Source organism: Tubulanus polymorphus, chromosome 4 (assembly GCF_964204645.1).
Source record: "Tubulanus polymorphus chromosome 4, tnTubPoly1.2, whole genome shotgun sequence".
Classification (NCBI taxonomy): domain Eukaryota; kingdom Metazoa; phylum Nemertea; class Palaeonemertea; order Tubulaniformes; family Tubulanidae; genus Tubulanus; species Tubulanus polymorphus.
In genome coordinates this window covers 12,638,549-12,651,023 of record NC_134028.1, presented here as the reverse complement: position 1 = coordinate 12,651,023, position 12,475 = coordinate 12,638,549, and the positions used below count along the sequence as shown (strand labels likewise).

General features: G+C 43.8%; 2 protein-coding genes and 1 long non-coding RNA gene across 3 annotated transcripts in view; 1 reads left to right on the top strand and 2 right to left on the bottom strand.

Moving 5' to 3' along the window:
- LOC141903571 (large ribosomal subunit protein eL38) overlaps nucleotides 1-12,475 on the bottom strand; it is a 134,336-nt gene that overhangs the window by 114,479 nt on the left and 7,382 nt on the right. The window lies entirely within an intron of this gene.
- LOC141904250 (uncharacterized) lies at nucleotides 8,234-10,278 on the bottom strand. Its single transcript, XR_012619138.1, has 3 exons — nucleotides 10,173-10,278; nucleotides 9,120-9,322; nucleotides 8,234-9,030 (listed from the first exon to the last, which is right to left on the bottom strand). It is a non-coding gene; the product is annotated as an uncharacterized LOC141904250 (long non-coding RNA).
- The window catches only part of LOC141903569 (uncharacterized), a 122,134-nt gene continuing 120,241 nt past the window's right edge, over nucleotides 10,583-12,475 (top strand). The window contains exon 1 of the mRNA XM_074791747.1: nucleotides 10,583-10,695. The gene's annotated coding sequence lies outside the window, so the exon portion shown is untranslated. The remainder of the gene's footprint in view (nucleotides 10,696-12,475) is intronic.

The following is a 12,475-nucleotide window of genomic DNA, read 5'->3' as shown; positions in this document are numbered from 1 at the left end:
TTGCATCATTTAGAAAATAAGCAAGAAATGATTAAATTTTGATTGAATGGTTGGTACTTCGCATGCCACGCCAAATGCCATAGGCCTATATGCCAAATGTTTAGGACTAACCTCGCTAAGGTAACCTTTGCTTGTTCATGTCGTTGCTGCAAGATTCGTACCGGGAATCTAATTATAAACATAAGTCTTGTCGTTGATGGACATATTTGGGGAATTTTCAAACATGCGACAAGTTCGCCATCTATCGAACATATCTTGCGATCCCACACTTGTTCAGGATATTAGATGAATATCGGTATATCGTGATACTCAACACGTCCTTGCGTATAACGGAAATCACAAATACGCAAATTTGCGTATATTGGAAGTTGTATGGTGGCTCCGCGGCTCGGGACAACTATTATTCAACATGGCGGTTGTTTTCGCCGATTTAAGATGCGATTTCCTACACTTCTTACCAATCCTTCTGTGGCGAGATTGACCATGGAACCAACCTTCAGACCTGATGACCAGTCCGCGATAGCATTATATCCGTCTTTTGAGGAAAACTCGCCAATTCAGAGCCGCACTATTCAAAATCGCTGAAATCCGGAAGTGCCGTATCACCTCATCGTAGACGGCCGTTTTACGGAATAGTTCCTTTTACCTGGGATATTGCCAAGTCTTTTCCGTGAAGGGTTTCTGCTCTTTTAATAGCAAATATCCAAACGAGGATTGATTTCGAGATAGTTCATCAAAAATTCCAGTCATGTACGCCTACCCAAAGCCGCGTGCGCCGGCATTTTTTATCGCGCAGTAATTTGGCTATTAGCCAATCAGCGTAGAAGGCGGCCTATTTAAGAGCGGTCAGAACCGCATTTCTGACATTCCGTGTTTGAGACACGTCGACAGAGGTTGTAATCGCTCGCTGAATAATCGATCTCTTAAAAATCGCCAGACGCACAGTCTAATTGCCTTATTCAGGTCTGTATTGACCCCGGAATGATGCGATAAGTCATTTCAAACCACGTCCCTAGGACAGGGCTCCTGCCCCGCTCGAATACTTCGTCTGAACCCGAAATCAAAGGAGAATCCGACCAAGGATCACTGCAATGGAAGAACATCATAGCCTTTTATCCCGTATGAATTACGTTTATTCGACTTCGAGTGGACTCGCCTCGATTATTAGTCTCTACCTTTTCTCGCTCGAAGACTTTCATCGCCTGAACTTCGAGCGAATTCTCTCGAATCATGACTCGGGTAATCTGCGTTGTCTTGACAACGCGGGTTTCTCTCGAAGTCGGATACTCGCCCTTGCCGCCTCTCGACCCGAGATCACTCGGAGGTCCGAGGCCTAGTCAAGTCCTAATAGCCTGTTCATTTCGCCACGATTCTCGCCCTGAATAAATCAATAAATATTCATACATGTCATTTTTAACTATGAATTGTTACTTCTTTTGATTATGCGTTCGATTTTTCGGAGTATATATATATTCGAGCATGATATTCTAGTAATGCGATTGCCTTATTTGCCTATGACTGTCGCGAGATTCAGTGGGATTCGGTAGAGCTTATGGAAACCGGAATAAAATTCAGACTGCACTTGAATTTTATAGTCGAAGAAACCGATCGCCTATTTTTAGTTTCTCTCGAATTTACGGTCGGAGTCGATTCGATTACGAATGGCCGACGTAACGAAAGTGGTGACTTCCGGCTGTGGTTCTTGAGAAATTCGACCGACTGTACTGGTCAGAGTTATGTTTAGGCGGGGAAACCGAATCGAATCTCACGAGTTAGCAAATCGCATAGTATTTTTCGACGATTGTCCTAGGGCGGTCATTGACCCCTTATTCTGTCCTCTCCAGGGGCAGAATCGATCTAGGCGTACCCACCTGTAGCGGACCTATTCTGGACTTACCTGCTCTCGCTACCAAGATTTAATGCCGTATATACTGTCGACCCCGTGCCGCTACAAATTGGTGGCAGCGGTGGGATCGTCGTTTTTTTTGCTCGAATACTCCATGTCTGAACGCATAATTGAAGTAACAAGTCATTTTGTTCAACAAGAATATTACATGCGTTTCTATGTCCACGATTCAGGAACTGAAAGCTAAAAATGAAAACTCGAAGCAATCCGCTCGAATTCGAACTGTCCACGAAAAACCCCGACGGTCGAAATGCCTCTGATAAAATCTCTAGTGACCGCCCATCGAGCGAACGCTCACTTGCCTGCGGCGACTCTATTGTTTTGCCTTTATCCGAGGAAAATAGACTTAGGGGGGCTGAACCCGATGCCTCAAGAGACCTAATAGAGAGAGAACTCCACTCTTTGAACGAAGCTATATCTCGTTCAAACCCACGATCCACGATGAGAAAGACACGAAACGTCCCGCAAGATTCAAGTGTACCCGATGATGTTCACGAAGACCAAGGCGCATTTTTGAATACTCCTCGAATCTTTCGCCGCGCCCGCCAACAAGAATTCGAGATGTATAGACCCAATCCTATAACTCCGAGAGGGTTCGGGAGAGTCGAACCAGAATATTATTCTGGGAACGAGTCATGGCTCGATTATATTACCGTCTTCAATTCCATAGCTCGCATAAATGGATGGACGGGTTATATGAAAGCCGAGTTTTTATTCACTCACTTGCGTGGGTCAGCTCGCCAACTAGCCTGTACTCTCCGACCTGACGAAAGAGTCGATTTCGATACACTTTGCCAAGCGTTAGAAAGTCGGTTCGGTCCTGGACAACAGGCCGAGCTGTATTTAGCCGAATTACGAAATCGAAGACGTAAACGAGGGGAGTCGCTCAGAGAATTGTCGCAAGACCTCTCTGCCAAAGCTTTGCTCGCATACCCTGATATGCCTCCCGAACAGCTAGATCGTTTAATAAAGACACATTTCCTCGATGCGCTAGACGATCGAGAACTTCGAATGGCTTTATATCAAAGTAGATGTACAACCCTGAATGAATTAGTCTCTATGGCGGTAGAATTAGAAGGCTATCGTCGTCTCGAAGACGAACGCGATGGCTTAACTAAGAAGTTCGTACGAGAAGTCAAAGATGGCGCTCGAGTCGGCAGTGAAGTCGAACAGTTCAGGGCCGAGATCAAGTCCGAATTTTCGAAGATGTTCTCGTTATTCGAAAACATTTTACAAGCGCAGCAACGTCCTAACGAACGAAGTCGTTTTGACGCAAGGCCAAAGAGAGATTATTCACGTGTACAATGTTTCCACTGTAAAGAGTTCGGACACTTCAAGTCGAATTGCCCACGACTTCGAGGTTCGAACGGTTCGGCGGGAAACTCCCAGCAGTCGATACAGTGAGAGTTCGATCGACTGCTCAGAAAACCCTAAATCTCTCGCATGCTGTCGAATTAGAAGTTAATAAGGTAATTATATCCGGAAGTTCGGACTCGTTACAATATACCGCTGAGATCAGCGATGTTCCTATAAATTTTCTTATTGATACTGGAAGCTGCGCTTCCATACTGAATTCTCGTAGTTATTATGAGATCCCGTCTAAAGAAAGACCGGGATTATTGCCTTGCCAGTCGAAGCTAATTTCGGCTAATAATAGTCATCTAAATGTGCTCGGTAAGATCACGACGAAAATTGAAATATTCGACCAGACGGTAGTTTGGGATCTGATCGTAGCTGATATCACCGAAGACGGTATTCTCGGCATGGATTTTTTGTCGCATTTCGATTGTCAGATCTATCCGAAATGTCGTACTGTCGTTAGTAAAAGCCGTCAGTACATTGACACACGTGCCATTAAGACACCGGATAAAGACATCCGAGTCGCGGCGTTAAAGAACGTGTCTGTCCCGCCTGGGGGCGAAGTAATTTTACCCGGTATTGCTGAAAAGTCACCTTCATTAGGGAAGTGGGCTATCGTGGAACCGGCAGTCTCGAAGACTATATCAAAACATATTTTGGCCGCTAAGGGAATCGTAGACACGGAGAATGAGGTTATTCCTATTCGAGTAATCAATCTATCCGATCAACCAAGAACTGTTTTTCGAGGTTGTACACTCGGGAAGATATCTCCGATTTCCAAAATTGCCTGTCCAGATAACGGACTCCGAGTGAATAACGTCACGAATAGTCGGTCGCCAGACCACTCTAGTAAACCCGAAATCCCAGACCATGTCAAAGACCTGATCGAAAGAAGTACTAAGGGATTCGAACCCGACGAACAAAGAAAAATCGAGGCCGTGATTTGTGAATTCGCGGACGTATTCGCGAAGTCGGATTACGACCTCGGTACCGCCGCTGGGGTAGAGCATGTAGTCAATACTGGAGAGTCACCCCCGGTCCGTGATCGACCCCGAAGAATGGCGTACGACAAGCAAATCGAGGCAAATAAACAAGTTAAAGAGATGCTCGAAAAAGGTATTATAGAACCTTCTAGTTCGAGTTGGGTATCACAAGTCGTACTTGTTACCAAGAAAGACGGCAGTCAGAGGTTCTGCGTCGATCTACGAAAAGTCAATAGCCTCTGTCCTATCGACGCCTTTCCACTTCCTCGCATCGATGATTCTCTGCGCTCGCTCACTGGTACCCGCTATTTCTGCACCGCAGACATGGCTAGCGGTTATTGGCAGATAAAGTTGGACGAGAAATCGAAAGAACGTACGGCTTTCGCCATACCGAATAACGGGTTATACCAGTTCGTCAAAATGCCTTTCGGACTCAAGAACGCCGGAGCCACGTTCCAGCGTCTCATGGAACGAGTATTGAACGGCCTTCAATTCGAAGCCTGTCTAATCTACCTTGACGACGTTATTGTGTTCGGATCCGATTTAGATGATACAATCAAAAATCTTAGAATGGTCCTACAGAGATTTCGAGAATCCGGTCTCAAACTGAAAGCTAGGAAATGCCACTTCTTTCAGACCTCGGTTGCATTCTTAGGACACCTGGTGTCCGGAGAGGGTATTAAATGCGATCCGAGTAAGATCGAAGCAGTCATTAGTTGGAAGGTTCCCGGCTGTGTCAAAGAAGCTAGGTCATTCCTAGGATTTTCATCCTATTATCGATCGTTCGTCAAAGGTTACGCTGAAATTGCCCGACCAATTCAGAAACTCACCGAAAAAGGCAAGAAGTTTTTATGGAACAACGACTGTCAGATCGCCTTCGAAGCTCTGAAGCGACTGCTCGTGTCTGCTCCGATTCTCGCGTATCCTGACCCAAAACTCTCATTCATTCTCGATACCGATGCGAGTAACGAATCCATCGGTGCAGTATTATCGCAAGTACACGGCGATAACAAAGAGCACGTAATCATGTATGCTAGTAAGGCTCTCTCAAAAGCTCAAAGAAACTATTGCGTCACGAAACGCGAGTTACTTGCCGTGGTACACTTCATCAAGGCTTTTAAACACTATCTCGGAGGACGAGAATTCCTCCTCCGAACTGATCATGGATCACTCCGGTGGCTTATGTCTTTCAAAGAGCCAGAGGGTCAACTAGCCCGTTGGTTAACTACACTCGGAGGTTTCGCATTTCGTATTGAACATCGACCGGGGCGCTTACATTCGAACGCAGATGGAATGTCGAGGCGGTCATGTTCGCAGTGTCAAAGGGCTGAACGACGATATAATGCGACCGGTGCGGTTGAAATCGCACGCGCATGTCACATAAAGTTCTCGCCGTGCGAAGACTGGAACGACGCTTCTATTGCTCAAGCCCAAAAACGTGACACCGACCTCGAGTGGATCATACGCCATTTCAATCCGAGTAACGATAAGCCGAATTGGGAGAATGTATCAGGGCAGAATTCAGCCACAAAGTTCCTTTGGGCTAGATGGGATAAACTCCATCTTATCAACGGTGTTCTATATATTAGAAAAGAGCGTTCGGGTTTGCCTACGTCGACGCTCTTGTTATTACCAAAACCGTACCACCGAAATGTATTCGACCAACTTCACGCGACAAAAACAGCTGGTCATTTCGGTATCAAGAAAACATTGTATAAGATTCACGATAGATTCTACTGGAATAACATAGCCAGAGATGTGCGTGATTGGTGCGTCACTTGCCGCGAATGTCAAACGCGAAAGAGTCCAGCTCGAAAAACTAGGGCTGAACTACGACCCTCAAGTTCAGGTGTACCTCTCGAAAGAGTCGCCATGGACATATTAGGACCATTACCTGAGACCGATAATGGTAATTCATATATTTTAGTTATCGGTGATTATTTCACTAAATACGTCGAATTCGTTCCGATACCGAACCAAGAGGCGCTCACTGTCGCCGATGCGTTCGTAAAGCATTTCGTCTGTAAGTTAGGGTGTCCCCTCGAATTGCACACCGATCAAGGGGCAAACTTCGAGTCTAAGCTCATGGCTGAGGTATGTAAGATTCTCGAAATTAAGAAGACGAGAACTTGCCCTTATAGACCTCAATCCGACGGCATGATCGAACGAATGAACAAGACACTAATTAATAGCTTGTCAATGTTCGTGAATCAAAATCACTCTGACTAGGACGAACAATTGCCGTTCATCGCTATGGCCTATCGATCGGCCGTTCATGATTCGACTAAATTCACCCCGAACTATCTGATGTTCGGGCATGAGATTCGCCTACCCATCGACTTAATGTATGAAGGCCCGCCTCACGAAAGCTCTCGTAGCTTAAATATGTTCACCGTAGAACTAAGAGAGCGTATTCGTGCAGCGCACGATTTGGCAAGACACAATTCTACTGTTCGGACTCGGAGAATGAAGCGTAACTACGATACTAAAGCCTCCGGAGTCGCATTTTCTGTCGGAGCATTAGTCTGGCTTCATAACCCCGCTTGCCCTCGGGGAATGTCACCAAAGTTATACCATCCATGGGAAGGTCCCTGGACAGTCAAACGTAAAGTGAATGACGTGGTGTATGAGATACACAAAAATGAGAAAATTAAACGAGTGCATTTCGACCGACTTAAATTATACAAGCAAGAAAATGAAACAAGACCGCAATTCGCTGAATTGACCTTCCGGAAACCCAGTCCAGATCCACCCACTTACACCAGGTCGGGGAGAAGAGTTATACCACCACGGCTACTCGCTCTGTAACTTTGAAAATGATTATACATTTCAGGATGCACGGGACAACGCCATTTTTATGTGTCCACTGCAAGAAAGATTTCGCGTCGATGAGGAACCTCGAGTCGCACGATTTAAGATGTCAGAGTAAGCCGCATCAGGGATATGAATATCGATGCAAACTCTGCAGTTACAAGAACGGACGTCGAGACCTGATTCGACAACATGCTAGAAAAACGCACAGAAGACATTCGGAAGATACCAGATCCATCATCGAAAAAGTGAAACTCGTCGCGATAGACGACGATGATGAATTTGAATTTGACCCTCCGGAGATCCAGTGCTTAAGTCGCCCAGAGACCCCGATCCTTCATCCAACTAAAAGGAAATCGGGAAAAGAGAACAAGGTTCCAACCGGCAAAAGGCAGAAGACACAGACAGTAATTAAGGAAGAAAACCCACTCGCAACTCCCACAATTACCAAGGAAATACCGACGCCAGAGAGTCCACATTATAAAACAACTTCATTTCCAACGAACGACGATCTCCATAGAATTTTAGAGGAAATTAGGAAAGAAATGCCTCCAAGCCCGCTGCAGTTACTGTCTAAAACGACAGTGACGCGTCCGGATGGTTCCGCGCGGATAATTTCCGTTAAAAGAAAAACGTCTGCTGCGTCAAAAATAGAAGACAACCAAACAACCGAACCGCTGCTCGAAGCCGATATTGAGTCACCGTGTGTGCCCGAGTTGAAATCATTCGCCGCGGAGAAACCGATCATTCCGTGTGTAAAGCTACCGGAGACCAACGGATCATCATCGAGTGCAACAGAATCCGAATTATCAATCGAATCATGTGCCTTCACCAACAATGCAATGCCGACAATGCCGCTTAGAAAAGTCAGTTCTACCCTGATTAAACAAAACAACGATATGAGAGACGGTTCGACGCAAACCAAAGAAGATCGAAAGATAACAGAAGAACGACCGTGGAAAGAATTGCATCGACACGGCGATATGACCTTGTTCGGCTACGCAGGCTCAGAGTACCAGTGTGTCTACTGTGAATTTTATCAACTTAAACTCTGCGCTCTACTTAAAAATCAGTAATTCGTCCGCCGCCTCGCGAACACCATTAAATTTAAATGATAGTGCAATCTGTACAAAGAAGTGATTAAGATGTTTTAGATGTTTTATTATTATACAGAATATAGTTTATTGAATGTTATTATTATATACATTGTATGTAGTAATATCTTTTGGTCGAAGACACCGTCACCAGTTTCTCGCATTCACAGAAATATTCGATTTTCCGTGTCTATTCTTCCGGTACGACTGCGTTATGCTTCCTTGTATGAGGACATACAAGAGTCTGGGGTGGGTGTATTGTGGCGAGATTGACCATGGAACCAACCTTCAGACCTGATGACCAGTCCGCGATAGCATTATATCCGTCTTTTGAGGAAAACTCGCCAATTCAGAGCCGCACTATTCAAAATCGCTGAAATCCGGAAGTGCCGTATCACCTCATGTAGACGGCCGTTTTACGGAATAGTTCCTTTTACCTGGGATATTGCCAAGTCTTTTCCGTGAAGGGTTTCTGCTCTTTTAATAGCAAATATCCAAACGAGGATTGATTTCGAGATAGTTCATCAAAAATTCCAGTCATGTACGCCTACCCAAAGCCGCGTGCGCCGGCATTTTTTATCGCGCAGTAATTTGGCTATTAGCCAATCAGCGTAGAAGGCGGCCTATTTAAGAGCGGTCAGAACCGCATTTCTGACATTCCGTGTTTGAGACACGTCGACAGAGGTTGTAATCGCTCGCTGAATAATCGATCTCTTAAAAATCGCCAGACGCACAGTCTAATTGCCTTATTCAGGTCTGTATTGACCCCGGAATGATGCGATAAGTCATTTCAAACCACGTCCCTAGGACAGGGCTCCTGCCCCGCTCGAATACTTCGTCTGAACCCGAAATCAAAGGAGAATCCGACCAAGGATCACTGCAATGGAAGAACATCATAGCCTTTTATCCCGTATGAATTACGTTTATTCGACTTCGAGTGGACTCGCCTCGATTATTAGTCTCTACCTTTTCTCGCTCGAAGACTTTCATCGCCTGAACTTCGAGCGAATTCTCTCGAATCATGACTCGGGTAATCTGCGTTGTCTTGACAACGCGGGTTTCTCTCGAAGTCGGATACTCGCCCTTGCCGCCTCTCGACCCGAGATCACTCGGAGGTCCGAGGCCTAGTCAAGTCCTAATAGCCTGTTCATTTCGCCACGATTCTCGCCCTGAATAAATCAATAAATATTCATACATGTCATTTTTAACTATGAATTGTTACTTCTTTTGATTATGCGTTCGATTTTTCGGAGTATATATATATTCGAGCATGATATTCTAGTAATGCGATTGCCTTATTTGCCTATGACTGTCGCGAGATTCAGTGGGATTCGGTAGAGCTTATGGAAACCGGAATAAAATTCAGACTGCACTTGAATTTTATAGTCGAAGAAACCGATCGCCTATTTTTAGTTTCTCTCGAATTTACGGTCGGAGTCGATTCGATTACGAATGGCCGACGTAACGAAAGTGGTGACTTCCGGCTGTGGTTCTTGAGAAATTCGACCGACTGTACTGGTCAGAGTTATGTTTAGGCGGGGAAACCGAATCGAATCTCACGAGTTAGCAAATCGCATAGTATTTTTCGACGATTGTCCTAGGGCGGTCATTGACCCCTTATTCTGTCCTCTCCAGGGGCAGAATCGATCTAGGCGTACCCACCTGTAGCGGACCTATTCTGGACTTACCTGCTCTCGCTACCAAGATTTAATGCCGTATATACTGTCGACCCCGTGCCGCTACACTTCTAAGCGGTGATAAACGGATAAAATATCGGATATTCATATGTCGTCCGCGACTTTTGTGGTCACGATAAGACCTAAATGAGGTATGTACTACAAATACTAAGCAAGATATCGCGAAAAAACAGGTCTCATACATTAATAAATAGACTTTAGATGGATATTTTTATGGTGAAATCCTCCGAAAGCGGTCCATCAAGAGGTGGGGCTGGGGTGGTTATTCTGGCCAGATAACCTGGAGTCATTGGGAAAGCAGGAGCAACAACAGTTGACAAACCTTTTTTACAACAGAAAATCCTCGACTTTCAGTATTTTTGACGAATGAATCCTTTTCCCGGGGAAGCTGCAGTTTAGGGCAGCTCCTTCTTTACTTCACTCCCCGAAGTAAGGTGACCCGGGACGGACCCCGTAGCGGACGCCCACGGGTTTGGACCACGCTACTACCCAAATCCGCTACAATTATATGCATCGGATTTCAGGCGGTTAATACTGCAAAATAAAATATATATTAGTTACTAATTCAAAATTAGCATCGGGCCGTTTCTTTTGAGTAATCGTGGACTTGGCGTTTAGAGGTATGTTCTTTAGACAGACCCGACCTGTTTTGGATAATCTCGGAGCTACCCTTTAACGGAGAAGGGAAGTTGATTTTATACGCATGCGCAATCAGCGCCGATTTCCAAATGCATTGAATTGATCCTGAATCGATGGAGCATTGGACTTTGGTGATGAAAGTGTATCCTAGTCAATATTAAATGTAGCCGATTGTTTTTATGAAATAGAATATTTCATTGTCTACGGTAGGCCGCCTAATTAGTCTAATGTCTATTTATTAATTGATGAGACCTGTTTTTCTTGGATATTTTGCTTACTTTTTGGGGTACATACCTCATTTATGTCTTAACCAGTCAGGAACACTTTCCAAAAACGGCTTATTCTGCCAATTTCGGCGTTTTCCGCCAATAACGGCAGAATCAGCCATTTATGGATTACTCAGTTTTAAACTGCTTCTGCCAATTTAGCCGAAATCGGCGTTTTCTGCCATTTTTGGCTTGTTCTTAAAAAACGCCGTTTTCAGCTGTTACAGTTTTTAAAACTACATGATACATCGCCAGAAATGGCGTTTTTAGCTTAGATAGTTTTACAGGTGCTATTTATAATGCTTAGTTCGATGGGAGTCCCTATTATGACATCATCGCTTTTCTGCTGGCATACATTTGTATATTTGCGCCGAAAAATTAATCTCATTGATCCGTTCCAGGCTTCAAGAAAGAATTAAATATAAATGTATGGGTTTCCGATGGCAAATGTATTTGAATTCTTTTCTTTCTGTATACCTGTATTCTATGAAATAAATATATACATACATGTATCCCAAATTTTTTCGAAAATGTTTGTTGTATTTTGAAATGAGTCTAGATACAGCTGTATCGATTTTGAGTTGTAACGTCATCGGCCACCAATTCATTCAATCACTATCCATCACAAGAATCCATCAATTAGCTTGGAGGCATCGAAGATGTTAATTACCTTCAATTAACCAACATCATATGCAGTCCAATATATCCCTCAACCATTCTATGCTTTATTAGGCAAGATAAGTCCATGGGCAAAACTTAAAACTAGATTTTTGATGCACTAGTTTATACATCCATGATTGATTTGTCTTATGAGAATGATAATTATAATAATAATAATTTTATTTTTAACATAATATTAACACATCCGTTCACCTCAGCAAATTAATTATTTTATTCCGAAAAAAGTACCGTGTAGACACTAGGGGAAACGTCTAAGTGGGTGGGGGAATCCTCATATATAACAACTGGACTGCCAATAATGGCTTAATAGTTTATGATTATAAAACTAACTACGCCAAAAACGGCGGAATACGCCAGAGATGGCGAATGTTTTTATGTGTACCCATGGCAACGTTTACTTGAAAACTTTATAATAGTTTTTAAAACTAGTTCCCAAATTTATTTTTAACAAAAATCATGATTAATAAACTTGTTTCATGCTGTAGTAGTTTTGAGAGTTATCCCGGAGTTTTTGGGCTTCATATGACGTAATCATTTAGAAAAACGTAAATTTGACCACTTTACCTAGCTCAAAAATTTCCATCCTAGCGTCATATGAAAGCTTATCGTCTGCTCGAGATTATGACGTCATCGGCAACATGCGCTAATTGAACCGGAAGTGCGCAAAAAACTTTAAAGCAAAACTCGAAACTTAGTGAGCTGAAACTGGCTGATTAAGCCATAAACGACTGTGAAAGTTTCAAAACTGAGTGATCCATAAACGGCTGATTCTGCCGTAATTGGCGGAAAACGCCGAAATTGGCAGAATAAGCCGTTTTTGGAAAGTGTTCCTGACTGTTAACAGAATGCCAAAAATCGCGGACAACAACTGAATATCCGATATATTTCCAGTTCTGTACCAATTGGATAGATTGGCAAAAAGACTCCTTAAGTCCAGTTGAATGAGAGAGAAAATCCTCCATTTTGTGAAATTTCTTGAATTTTTACATTGTCACCATGCCTACGAAATGAAGTTATTTTTCTTGTGGGGTCTCAACAA